Raw genomic sequence first — 15044 nt, 5'->3', positions numbered from 1 at the left:
AGTTTTAAACTATTTCCACAATTTATGTCACCACATCAATATATTCAATTTGGATTGTTTGTTCTTTTTTATGAAAAGTCATGAAATACAGAACCTTTAATAACAAAAGCTTTAAGGACTCAGGAAGGACAAGGTGACTGTCCCGGTTCTTCATGAGTCCATGATTAACATTGGACATTTGTCGTACTTGAATACCAGTTGTTTCTCCAATTTAGATTGATAGCACTGATAACTAATGGGTTATCATGCATAATTTGACTTAGACCATGGAGTTCATTCAAATTGTATATTTAAACAATTTTAGTATTGGATGATTTAGCATGATAATCTAGAACTTAGTTTGACCATAACATGATTTTTATAAACCTCTTATAACACTTTACAATTTTTTCTCAGAGCAGAACAATGTTCTAAGAAAATCTATGCTTTTATTTTAATGTCCAATTATATGAAAAAAAACTGAATACCATTTTAACTTTAGCCAATATGTTCACACATAGAATTTCTTACACTTAATTTTTTACAAACCTTCCATACCTTGTTCAAACCTTTAGGCTTATTTAAAACAATCCTTTAATCTTCTAACTTAGGCAAAAATTTACATTCCCATATCTTCTTATCTCTCATAAAAAACACATTTCATTCTCTTTACATACCTTGCAAGTAAATCTACTTTTCCAGTAGTCTCAATTGCATATTACAATGTTAACTCTTAGCAACTTTTACTTTGGGTGAAAACACTGGTAAGTAAGGGATTTTAATTATGTACTAGGTGTGGAGCCTAGCACCCAGAGAGAAATGCAGATGAGGTCTGACACTTTTCAGCATCTAACTTCACGTGTTCCAGGCCTTACCCAGATGTAAAGCAGGCAAGCTGTACAATTAAGAGTTATAGTGGCATTTTATGAAGCATTTAGAAGGCCTAATCACCTTTAAATTATACAACACTTCTGGCATAAATTCCTTTCATAAATTGTTTCACAACTTACACAGACCATGTACAACATATTTAGACTTTCTGACATTTCCTAAACATCCCTCTTTTTAAACAACTAGTCACTTTACTTTAGGACAAGAATTTATCATAGAACATCCTTTCTCATATAAAATCCCTTTTCTTTATAATCTTCTTTGCATAGTTAGGGGACATGGCTGATTCCATATATCCCCAAGCCTTATTTAGAATTCTCTAAAATAAATTGAACAATTTTCAAAAGTCAAAGCAGTTTATGACCTTAAAGCATCTAGCAAACCTGGTATCTGCCCTGAATAATTTAGACAAAATGTCTTTATTTTATTAATAATCTTTAAAGCTGTTCTTTTTCTGGGTTTTTTTTGGTTTTTTTGTTTGTTTGTTTGTGTTTTTTTGAGACAGTTTCACTCTTGTTGTCCAGGCTGGAGTGCAATGGCACAATCTTGGCTCACTGCAATCTCCGCCTCCTGTGTTCAAGGGATTCTCCTGCCTCAGCCTCCCAAGTAGCCGGGATTACAGGCACCTGCCATGACACTTGGCTAATTTTTACATTTTTAGTAGATACAGGGTTTCACATTGGCCAGGTGATCCGACCTCAGGTGATCCACCCACCTTGGCCTCCCAAAGTGCTGGGATTAAATGCGTGAGCCACGGTACCTGGCCTAAAGCTGTTTTTATTTCCCAAAGATTACTAAAGTTACATGAACTAAAAGGCATTACAGTTCTTATTTTGCTTTCAATATATTTAAGTGTTTATTTTTGTTTAAACCAATTAATTAGAGCTCTTATATAAACATTACACACAATGCATATATAATTACACAGACAGAAGATTACTATAGTAGTTGTAAGATTTATAAGTTTAATTGGTTATTGACTTTATGGTGGAGTCCTTGGAAGAACAGGGCCAGGAAAAGGGTCTCTGGCACCTCTTGTTTTCTCCAAGGAGTCCAGGCTGTTAGAACTTGAATATTCACACTTAATTAAGCTGACTTTTAACCATAGCACTCTTTAATAAAGTCCTTTTAAAAGTTCTTATTACCTGATTTTAGCCAGGTCAGCTGGTCGATATTTCTGGCTTTTGATCTTTACCAAAGGTAACCTCCCAGGTTCCCAGATAAAGAAAATTTAAGATAGTCCGTGAAGGAAAAGAACAGACAAGGTCATGCAGATATTAAACCAGAAAGGACTCACTTTCTAAGAAGGGAATTGAACCCAGACCGCCAGTGTGAAAGGGCAAAATCCTTAGCTACCACGCTATATAGCACAGGTAAATCTCTGCTGCTCTTCCCAGAGGAAGTTTGGAGTAGTTAATTTTGAGCTTACAAAGAGTTTTAATTACTCCAGATAATTTTTAGAGCAAACTATGACATAAACCCTAAAATTCCTGTTCCCTGGAAGGTGGAGACCAAGAGAAAATCCTGCCACATGGTTATAAGGTCAAACTCCCAGGGACATAAAAAAGATGGAGACCCCATCCAGTTTTTTGTTTGTTTTAGGGACTTGCAGCAGAGTTTGTTACTGACCAGCTTGCTGGGCCATCTTGAGCAGCCGGCTTATGGGGTGCGGAGCCCATGTTTTATAAGGTACCCTTTGACACAGAAAAATGAATTCATAGCACAAAATAACGCAGATGAACTACAGCTTAGAACTAGTCTCAGAATTATTTTTCCACAGTAAAACTTTAAGAGGAGATAAGCAGTGATTTTTAACCATTCATACAACCGTTTGCACAGAGAGAGAAGCCAGAAATCTGACTAGTAAGAAATTCTTACCCTTTTGCCAGCATGCCAGGCCTCTGGGTTCCCTTTACCTGAGTGGCCCTAGTGATCTGACCTGTGGCATCATCACCCTTGGGGGCCAAGCCACATCATAAAGGAAAGTTACCTTTTTTCGTTCTGGCCAGAGCAAAATACATGTAATAAAACATAGACATGAGCCACCCTGCTTAGCGCCCAATATCAAACTGACAAGGTTTAGATTTACCCCCAGATGGGTCTCGTCGTCTTTAATCCAACCTCTGATTAGGAGTTTCAACATGTGGTCTCCGGGAAAGATGGTTGCCCTGAGTAACAGAAAAGACAGGAAAGGAAAAGAAGAAAAAGGAAAGTTATTGCCTGAGGCAGGGTGCGGAAGGTGAAGAGCTCAGGGATGCCAGAGCGAGACTCATTCATTTCAGTGACACGGAAAAGTTCAGGCGGCCACTTGTTGGTAGCAAAGGGATCTTTTCCAGCAGTCCCATCAGCTCTCAAGTTTCTCCTTTTTTGTGTGGGGGAGGAAAAAGCTTGCCATGTCCCATGATCCTGTACATGCCTAATCCTGTCACCTACAGCCACTAGCAAAGAGTGCAAGGGAGATTATTCCAAAGAGAATAGCAGTAGACATCCTGTAGTGCCAAACCCATTCTTAGACAAAAGGGACTTTACCAAAAGCCCTCATTTTTAAAGGTACTTCAATGCATTGTTATTCATTCAGAACATTCCACTGTACGTTATCTTTAGTGAGATTTTTGCTGTTTCTGTAAGACTTCGCTGCCTCCCTGGCTTTATGTGTAAGCCAGAAGAAACTCAGTTTTTCAGAAATTAAGAATCTCATTTTGACCTAAAATATTGGCTTTCCTCTCAGGTTCTCTTGATTAACTTAACCAATGATTTTTTTTTTTCCTACCTAAGAACGCAAGAAAAATAAAAAACAAAGGGATAGAACACAAAAATCCGTGTGAATTGTCAAAAGCCAAAATTTATAACCCCTGCAACATGATTGCTTACTATCCTTTCTGACCCAGTCAGATGTAAGAGGCCTCTAACTGGATGCAAGCCAGTTAATTCCTGGGTCAAATCCATTCCTGGATCCAGTCCAGTTTCTGTCATGACTCGAAACCCAGTTTGAATCAGAAGTTTGTGCAAAGAAACTAGAAGAGCTCAAAACATAAATCCATGGAGCTCTGAACCCCAAGAGGGAACTTACCTACCATCTCCAGGCTCTCTATGAGATCAATGATGCAAGTGCGTCCTGCAGGTGCCTTGCAGGTTCACTCAGCGCTCCTGGTGGGGCTCACTAGAATCTCCACTTCAGATCCTGCTTCTGGCACCATCTGATAAAGAAAAACTTCAGCTGAATTAAATTTAAAGGAGTTTAATTGAGCAATGAGTGATTCACGAATCGAGTAGTCCCCAGAATCACAGCAGATTCACAGAGACTCCAGGGTGCCTCCTGGTCAGAACAAATTTATAGACCAAAAAAAAAGTAAAACGACGTACAGGAATCAGAAGCAAGCAACAGAAACAGTGAGATCGGTTACAACTCGGTGTTTGCCTTATTTCAATGCAGTTTGAACATTCATCAGTCTATGAGTGGTTGAAACATGGCTGCTGGGATTTGCCAACATTCAGCTATTGTTATAGGTGCACACTAGTAAGTTAGGTTTTCAATTTTGTCTGACGATTAAGCTAGGCTACAGTTTATCTACAAGGATTCAAATATAGAAGTGTGGAGTCCTTCTCAGGCCATATTTAGTTTGCTTTAACATATGTATGCTATAATTAAAGATTAAGTATGCAATTGACATAAAGAAAATAAACCAAATTGTAAAGACCTTAATTAAAAAACAGTTTGTGGCTGAAACATGATAACAATCACCTGATCCTTTAAAGAGAGCCATTCATTTTGCAGGTGGAGAGTTCTGCCTTGATGTTGAAGGCCGCTGACTAATCATGGTGGTGGAGGCTGAAAATTTGGGAGTGGCTGTGGCAGTTTCTTAAAATAGGACAATGAAAAAGTTTGATTGACTCTTCCTTTCACAAAATAGTTCTCTGTAGCATGTGATTTTGTTTGTTAGCATGTTGCCCACACTAAAACTCTTTTCATAAGTAGAGTCAAACCTTTCAAACCCTGTCACTATTTTGTCAACTGATGTTATGTAATAGTCTAAATATTTTGTTGTAATTATAACAATGTTCAAAGCATCAGGAGTAAATTCCGTCTCAAGAAACCACTTTCTTTGCTCATCTATATAAAGCAACTCCTCATTTGTTCAAATGTTACCATGAGATTGCAGCAATTTAGTCACATCTTCAGGTTCCAATTTTAATTGTAGTTCTTGCAATTTTCACCATATCTGCATTTACTTCCTCCACTGAAGTCCTGACTCTCTCAAAGTCATGCATAAGGGTTGAAATCAACTTCATCCAAGTTCCTCTTAATGTTAATATTTGGCCTTCTTCTACTAATCATTAATATTCTTAATAGCATTTCGAATGGTGAATGTTTTTGAAAAGGTTTTCAATTCAGTTTGCCTGGATCCATAAGAGGAATCCCTCTATGACAGCTATAGCCTTATGAAATACATTTCTTAAATGATAAGAATTGAAAGTCAAAATTACTCTTTTACTGATGAACTGCAAAATAGATGCTGTGTTGGCCAGCATGAAAAATCTTTAATATCCTTGAGACCTCTTCAGTGACTAGGTGCATGGTCAAAGAGCAGTAACACTTCGAAAGTAATCTTGTTGTTCTGAGCAGTAGATCTCAACAGTGGGCTTAAAATAATAAACTATGGCTATAAACATATAAACAGTAAACTATGCCTTAAAAGGATATGCTGTCATCCAGGCTATGTTGTTCTAGCACAGGCAAAGCAGATTTATCATAATTCATAAGGATCCTAGAATTTTCAAAATGGTAAATGAACATGGGCTTGCTTCAACTTAAAGTCACCAGCTGCCTGGCCTCTAATAAGAGAGCCACGCTCTTCTTTGAAGTTTTGAAGCCAGATATTGACTTCCATCCTCTAGCTATGAAAGTCTTAGATAGCATCTTCTATTGGAAGGCTGTTTTAACTATATGGAAAATATGCTGTTTAGTATAGCCATTATCATCACTTACCTTTGCTAGATCTTCTGCATAACTTGCTGCAGCTTCTACAGAAGCACTTGCTATTTCACCTTGTGCTTTTTGTTTGTTTGTTTTTGAGATGGAGTCTCGTACTGTCACCCAGGCTGGAGTGCAGTGGCGCAATCTCAGCTCACTGCAAGCTCCGCCTCCCGGGTTCACGCCATTCTTCTGCCTCAGCCTCCCCAGTAGCTGGGACTACAGAGGCTCGCCACCATGCCCTGCTAATGTTTTGTATTTTTAGTAGAGACGGGGTTTCACTATGTTAGCCAGGATGGTCTCGATCTTTGACCTCATGATCCACCCACCTCGGCCTCACAAAGTGCTGGGACTACAGGCGTGAGCCACCACACCTAGCCCACCTTGCACTTTTATGTTACAGCGTTTTTCCTTAAACTGTATGAACAAACCTCTGTCAGCTTCCTAGCTTCTTTAGCTTCCTTACCTCTCTCAGCCTTTACAGAATTGAAGAGATTTAAAACCTTGCTCTGAGTTAGGTTTTGGCTTCAGGAAATGTTGTGGCTAATTTGATTTCTATTCAGGTCACTAAAACTCTCCATATCAGAAATAAGCCTGTTTCATTTTCTTATCTTGCACATGTTTACTGCAATAGTACTTTTGATTTCCTTCAATAACTTTTCCTTTGCATTTATAACTTGGTGAGCTGTTTTGCGCAAGAAGCCTAGCTTTCTATCTATTTAGACTTTTGACATGCCTTCTCCAATAAGCTGAATCATTTCTAGCTTTTGATTTAAAGGGAGAAACATGGGACTCTTCCTCTCATTTGAACACTTTGAGGCCATTGTGGTGTTAATTAATTGACCCAGTTTCAATATTGTCACATCTCAGGGAATAGGGACACCTGAGGAGAGGGAGAGAGATGAGGGAATGGCTGGTAGATAGAGCAGTGAGAACATATACAAAATTTATCAATTAAGTTCATCATCTTATATGGACATAGTTTGTGGCATCCCAAAATAATTACAATAGTGATTTCAAAGGTCACTGACCACAGATCACCACAACAGAAACCATCATAATAAAAATGTTTAAAATATTATAATCATTACCAAATGTAACACAGAGACAAAAGTGGGCATGTGCTGTTGAAAATGAAACCCATACACTTGCCCAACACAAGGTTACCACAAACCTTCAATTTGTAAAAAAACACAATATTTGCCTAGCACAATAAAACAAAGTACAATAAAACAAGGTATGCTTGTATTCATATATCATAACATCACTTTGCACCCCATACATATATACACTTATAATTTGTCGATTTACAATAAAATTTGTTAAAATAACTAAATAGGCCAGGTGTGGTGGCTCACGCCTGTAATCCCAGCACTTTGGGAGGATCACCTGAGGTCGGGAGTTCAAAACCAGCCTGACCAACATGGAGAAACCCCCATCTCTACTAAAAATACAAAAATTAGCCAGGCATGGTGGCACATGCCTGTAATCCCAGCTACTTGGGAGGCTGAGGCAGGAGAATCACTTGAACCTGGAAGGCAGAGGTTGCAGTGAGCCAAGATCGCACCATTGCACTCCAGCCTGGGCAATAAGAGTGAAACTCTGTCTCAAAAAGAAAAAAAAAAAAAAAAAAAAAAAAAAAGAACCCCAAAGATCCAAGTAGTGAAAATATGAAATGGTTAATTTTCCTAAGGCCTTATTAGTATTTCTATGTCAAAAATATACTATCTCTCTTGTTTAGTTTTCCTTATTTTAAATGGAGTCAGCACTTCCACCCAAAATGCCAATAAAAAAGGATTTGTGTTCTTGAAAGAATATTTATAGAGATCTGGAGCCCTTGGATCTTGGCTGTGATTCATAAATAAAATACTATTGTCACATTGTGATTCTTATAGTATTTTTGAGAAATGAAGCCTATATTGAGTGTGTAAAATTGTTTTCTAATTTTTCAATTTCCTTGTAAAAGAAATAAAGCATATCCTTTTATCCTAGCTCTAGGAGATAACTAGAAATGTCCTAAAGACATCTGCTATCCTAAGTGGTTGAAATTCCATTGTATATATGACTTCTATTAAGCAGGAGTTGTATTTTCCTCTATGCTAGCATTTTGCTCTCTCCTCTAAACTGCCCTTTATACATAATTACTGATATGGTTTGGCAGTGTCCCCACTCAAATCTCATCTTAAATTGTAGTTCCCATAATCTCCATGTGTTATGGGAAGGTAATTGAATCATGAAAGTGGTTACCCTCATGCTGCTGTTCTCTTGATAGTGAGTGAGTTCTCTTGAGATCTGATGGTTTTATAAGGGGCTTTTCCCTCTTTGCTCGGGACTTCTCCTTGCTGCCATCATGTGAAGAAGGATGTGTTTGCTTCCTTGTCCACCATGATTGTAAGTTTCCTGAGGCCTCCCTAGCCATACAGAACTATGAGTCGATTAGGCCTCTTTCATTTACAAATTATCAGTCTCAGGCAGTTATTAATAGCAGCATGAAAAAGGACTAATATAGTAAACTGGTACTGTGGAGAGTGGAATGCTTCTATAAAGATACCAGAAAATGTGAAGCAACTTCGGAGTTGGGTAACAGGCAAAGGTTGGGGCACACTGGAGGGCTCAGAAGACAGGAAAATACAGAAAAGTTTGGAACTTCCTAGAGACTTGTTGAACAAAACGCTGACAGTGATATGGACAATGAAGTCCAGGCTGAGGTGGTCCAGATGAAGATGAGAAACTTGAGGGGAACTGGGGTAAAGGTCGTTCTTGCTATGCTTTAGCAAAGAAACTGGTGGGGGTTTTGCCCCTGCCCTAGAGATCTGTGGAAATTTGAACTTGAGAGAGATAATTTAGGGTATCTGTTGTAAGAAATTTTTAAGCAACAAAACATTCAAGAGGTAATTTGGGTGCTGTTAAAATCATTCAGTTTTATGTATTCACAAAGATACAGTTTGGAATTGGAATTTATGTTTAAAAGAGAAATAGAGCATAAAAGTTTGGAATATTTGCAGCCTGAGGATGCAATAGAAAATTTCTAAGGACAAATTCAAGCTGACTGCAGAAATTTATTTAAGTAACAAGGAGCTGAATGTTAATCCACAAGACAATGGAGAAAATGTCTCCAGGCCATGTCAAAGAGTAGCCCCTCCCATCACAAGCCTGAAGGCCTAGGAGGAAAAAATGGTTTCAAGGACCAGGCCCATCACCCCCTGCTGTGTGTAGACTAGGGACTTGGTGCCCTGCCTCCCAGCCACTCTAGCCATGGCAAAAAGGGGCCAATATACAGCTCAGGCTGTTGCTTCAGAGGGTGTAAGCCTCAAGCCTTGGCAGCTTACATGGGTTGTTGGGTCTGATGGTTCACAGAAGTCAAAAGTTGAGGTTTGGGGACTTCTGCCTACATTGCAGAGGATGTATGGAAATGACTAGCTATCCAGGCAGCAGTTTACCACAGGGAGGAGGTCCTCATGGAGAACCTCTGCTAGGGCAGTGTGAAAAAGAAATGTGGGGTTGGATCCCACATACAGAATTCCCACTGGGACACTGCCTAGTAGATGAGAAAAGGACCACCATCCTCCAGACCCCAGAATGGTAGATCCACCAATAGCTTGCACTGTTTGCCTGGAAAAGCCATAGACACTCAATGCCAACCCATGAAAGTAGCCAGGAGGAGGAATTTTCCCTGCAAAGCCACAGTGGTAGAGCTACCCAAGGTTCTATGAGCCCACCTCTTGCATCAGGATGACCTGGATGTGAGACATGGAGTCAAAGGAGATTATTTCAGAGCTTTAAGATTTAATTATTGCATCTTTGGATTTTGGACTCAAAAAGGCCTATAGTCCCCGTTTGTTCTGGACAATTTCTCCCATTTGGAATGGCTGTATTTACCCAATACTTGTGTCTCCATTGTATATAAGAAGTAACTAACTTGCTTTTGATTTTACAGGCTCCTAGGTGGAAGAGGCTTGCCTTGCCTCAGATGAGGCTTTGAACTTGGAATTTTGGGTTAATGCTGGAATGAGTTAAGATTTTAGGGGGACTTTTGGGAAGGTATGACTGTGTTTTGAAATGTGAGGACATGAGATTTGGGAAGGGTCAGAGGTGAAATGATATGGTTTGGCTATGTCCCTACCCAAATCTCATCTTCAATTGTAGTTCTCATAATCTCTACTTGTTGTGGGACCTGGTTGGAGGTAATTGTATCATAAGCATGGTTAAACTCATGCTTCTGTTCTTGTGATAGTGAGTGACTTCTCAAGAAATCTGGTAGTTTTACAAGGGGATTTTCCCTCTTTTGTTTGGCACTTCTTCCTGCCGTCATGTGAAGGACATGTTTGCTTCCCCTTCAGCCATGAATTTTAAGTTTCCTGAGGCCTCCATAGCCATGTGGAACTGTGAGTCAATTAAATCTCGTCCCTTTATAAATTACTCAGTCTCAGGCAGTTCTTTATAGCAGCGTGAGAATGGACTAATACAATTACCAAATCACATTTTTTTTTTAATACTTTAAGTTCTAGGGCACATGTGCACAACATGCAGGTTTGTTACATAGGTATACATGTGCCATGTTGGTTTGCTGCACCCATCAACTCATCATTTACATTAGGTATTTCTCCTAATGCTATCCCTCCCCGAGCCCCCAACCCCCCAACAGGTTCCAGTGTGTGATGTTCCCCTCCCTGTGTCCATGTGTTCTCATTGTTCAACTCCCACGTATGAGCGAGAACATGCAGTGTTTGGTTTTCTATCTTGTGATATTTTGCTGGGAATGATGGTTTCAAGCTTCATCCATGTCCCTGCAAGGACATGAACTCATCATTTTTTATGGCTGCATACTATTCCATGTTGTATAGGTGCCACATTTTCTTTATCCAGTCTATTATTGATGGACATTTGGGTTGGTTCCAAGTCTTTGCTATTGTAGATAGTGCCACAATAAACATATGTGTGCATGTGTCTTTACAGTAGCATGATTTATAATCCTTTGGGTATATACCCAGTAATGCGATTGCTGGGTCAAGTGGTATTTCTAGTTCTAGATCCTCAAGAAATATCCACACTGTCTTCCACAATGGTTGAACTAATTTACACTCCTACCAACAGTATAATAGCATTCCTATTTCTCCACATGCTCTCCAGTGTCTGTTGTTTCCTGACTTTTTAATGATCATCATTCCAACTGGTGTGAGATGATATCTCATTGTTGTTTTGATTTGCATTTCTCTGATGACCAGTGATGATGAGCATTTTCTCATGTGTCTATTCGCTGCATATATGTCTTCTTTTGAGAAGTGTCTGTTCATATCCTTTGCCCACTTTTTGGTGGGGTTGTTTGTTTTTTTCTTCTAAATTTGTTTAAGTTCTTTGTAGATTCTGGATATTAGCCCTTTGTCAGATGGATAGATTGTAAAATTTTTTCTTCCCTTCTGTAGGTTGCCTGTTCACTCTGATGATAGTTGATAACAGTTTCTTTTGCTGTGCAGAAACTTTTTAGTTTAATTAGATCCCAGTTATCTATTTTGGCTTTTCTTGCCATTGCTTTTGGTGTTTTAGTAATGAAGTCTTTGCCCATGCCTATGTCCTGAATGGTATTGCCTAGGTTTTCTTCCAGGGCTTTTATGGTTTTAGGTCTTACATTTAAGTCTTTAATCCATCTTGAGTTAATTTTTGTATAAGGTGTAAGGAAGGGATTCAGTTTCAGCTTTCTACATATGGCTAGCCAGTTTTCCCAGCACCATTTATTAAATAAGAAATCCTTTCCCTATTGCTTGTTTTTGTCAGGTTTGTCAAAGATCAGATGGTTGTAGATGTGTGGTGTTATTTCTGAGGCCTCTGGTCCGTTCACTTGGTCTATATATCTGTTTTGGTACCAGTACCATTCTGTTTTGGTTACTGTAGCCTTGTAGTATAGTTTGAATTCAGGTAGCATGAGGCCTCCAGCTTTGTTCTTTATGCTTAGGATTGTCTTGACTATGCAGACTCTTTTTGGGTTCCATGTGAAATTTTATAGTTTTTTTTCCAATTCTGTGAAGAAAGTCAGTAGTAGGGTGATGAGGATAGCATTGAACCTATAAATTACCTTGGGTAGTATGGTCATTTTCACAATATTGATTCTTCCTATCCATGAGCATGTAATGTTCTTCCATTTCTTTGTGTCCTCTTTTATTTCATTGAGCAGTGGTTTGCAGTTCTCCTTGAAGAGGTCCTTCACATCCCTTGTAACTTGGATTCCTAGGTATTTTATTCTCTTTGTAGTAATTGTGAATGGGAGTTCACTCATGATTTGGCTCTCTGTTAGTCTATTCTTGGTGTATAGGAATACCTGTGATTTTTGCACATGGAGTTTGTATCCTGAGACTTTGCTGAAGTTGTTTATCAGCTTAAGGAGATTTTAGGCTGAGATGATGGGGTTTTCTAAATATACAATCATGTCATCTGCAAACAGAGACAATTTGACTTCCTCTTTTCCCAATTGAATATGCTTTATTTATTTCTCTTGCCTGATTTCCCTGGCCAGAACTTCCAATACTATGTTGAATAGGAGTGGTGAGAGAGGGCAACCTTGTCTTGTGCCAGTTTTCAAAGGGAATTCTTCCAGTAGTTGCCCATTCAGTATGATATTGGCTGTGGGTTTATCATAAATAGCTCTTATTATTTTGAGATACAGTCCATCTATATCTAATTATTGAGAGTATTTGGTATGAAAGACTGTTGAATTCTGTCAAAGGCTTTTTCTGCATCTATTGAGATAATCATGTGGTTTTTGTCATTGGTTCTGTTTATGTGATGGATTATGTTTATTGATTGTGTATGCTGAACCAACCTTGCATCCCTGAGATGAAGCCACCTTGATTGTGGTGGATAAGCTTTTGATGTGCTACTGGATTCAGTTTGCCAGTATTTTATTGAGGATTTTTGCATTGATGTTCATCAGGAATATTGGCCTAAAATTCTCATTTTTTATTGTGTCTCTGCCAGATTTTCGTATTAGGATGATGCTGGCCTCATAAAATGAATTAGGGAGGATTGTCTCTTTTTCTATTGAATGGAATATTTTCAAAAGGAATGGTACCAGCTCCTCTTTGTACCTCTGGTGGAATTTGGCTGTGAATCCATCTGGTCCTGAACTTTTTTTCGTTGGTAGGGTATTAATTATTGCCTCAATTTCAGAACCTGTTATTGGTCTATTCAGAGATTCAACTGCTTCCTGGTTTAATCTTGGGAGAATGTATGTGTCCAGGAAGTTATTCATTTCTTCTAGATTTTTTAGTTTATTTGCGTAGAGGTGTTTTTTGTATTCTCTGATGGTAGTTTGTATTTCTGTGGGATCGGTGTTGATATCCCCTTTATAAATTTTTATTGCTTCTACTTGAATCTTCTCTCTTTTCTTTATTAGTCTGGCTAGCAGTTTATCTATTTTATTGATCTTTTCAAAAAACTACCTCTTGGATTCATTGATATTTCTGAAGGTTTTTTGTGTCTCTATATCCTACAGTTCTGCTTTGATCTTAGTTTTCTTGTCTTCTGCTACCTTTTGAATTTGTTTGCTCTTGCTTCTCTAGGTCTTTCGATTGTGATGTTAGGGTGTCAATTTTAGATCTTTCCTGCTTTCTCTTTTGGGCATTTAGTGCTATAAATTTCCTTTTACACACTGCTTTAAATGTGTCCCAGAGATTCTGGTACATCGTGTCTTTGTTCTCATTGGTTTCAAATGAAGACTTTGGTTTCAAAGAACATATTTATTTCTCCTTCATTTTGTTATTTACCCAGTAGTCATTCAGGAGCAGGTTGTTCAGTTTCCATGCAGTTGTGCGGTTTTGTGTGCATTTCTTAATCCTGAGTTCTAATGGGTTGCCCTGTGGTCTGAGAAACAGTTTATTATGATTTCTGTTCTTTTTCATTTGCTGAGGAGTGTTTTACATCCAATTACATGGTCAATTTTAGAATAAATGTGATGTGGTGCTGAGAAGAATGTATATGTTATTGATTTGGGGTAGAAGGTTCTGTAGATGTCTATTAGGTCCACTTGGTCCAGAGCTAAGTTCAAGTCCTGGATATCCTTGTTAATTTTCTGTCTCATTAATCTGTCTAAATTTGACAGTGGGGGGTTAAAGTCTCCCACTATTATTGTGTTGGAGTCTAAGTCACTTTGTAAGTCTCTAAGAACTTGCTTTGTGAATCTCAGTGGTCCTGTATTGGGTGCATATATATTTACAATAGCTAGCTCTTCTTGTTGAATTGATCCCTTTACCATTATGTAATACCCTTCTTTGTTTCTTTTGATCTTATTGGTTAAAAGTCTGTCTTATCAGAGACAAGGATTGCAATCCCTGCTTTTTTTTTCTTTCCATTTGCTTGTAGATCTTCATCCATCCCTTTATTTTGAGCCAGTGTGTGTCTCTGCATGTGAGATGGGTCTCCTGAATACAGCACACTGATGGGTCTTGACACAATTTGCCAGTCTGTCTTTTAATTGTGGTATTTTGTCCACTTACATTTAAGGTTAATATTGTTATGTATGAATTAGATCCTGTCATTATGATGTTAGCTGGTTATTTCTCCTATTAATTGATGCAGTTTCTTCATAACATCCATGATCTTTAAAATTTGGCATGTTTTTTGCAGTGACTGGTACTGGTTGTTCCTTTCCATGTTTAGTGCTTCCTTCAGGAGCTCTTCTTATAAGGCAGGCCTGTTGGTGACAAAATCTCTCAGCATTTGCTTGTGTGTAAAGGATTTTATTTCTCCTTCACTTATGAAGCTTAGTTTGACTGGATATTAAATTCTGGGTTGAAAAATATTTTCTTTTAGAATGTTGAATATTGGCCCCCATTCTCTTCTGGTTTGTAGGGGTTCTGCAGAGAGATCTGCTGTTAGTTTGATGGGCTTCCCTTTGTGGGTAACCAGATCTTTCTCTCTGGCCACCCTTAACATTTTTTTCCTTCATTTTAACCACAGTGAATCTGACAATTTTATGTCTTGAGGTTGCTCTTCTCAAGGAGTATCTTTGTGGTGTTCTCTGTATTTCCTGAATTTGAATGTTGGCCTTTCTTGCTAGGTTGGGAAAGTTCTCCTGGATAATATACTGAAGAGTGTTTTCTAACTTGGTTCCATTCTCCCCATCACTTTCAAGTATACCAATCAAATGTAGATTTGGTCTTTTCACATAGTCCCATATTTCTTGGAGGCTTTGTTCATTTCTTTTCACTCT

Source organism: Macaca mulatta, chromosome 5 (genome assembly GCF_049350105.2).
Source record: "Macaca mulatta isolate MMU2019108-1 chromosome 5, T2T-MMU8v2.0, whole genome shotgun sequence".
Lineage (NCBI taxonomy): Eukaryota > Metazoa > Chordata > Mammalia > Primates > Cercopithecidae > Macaca > Macaca mulatta.
Note: the sequence above shows the minus strand (reverse complement) of the source record.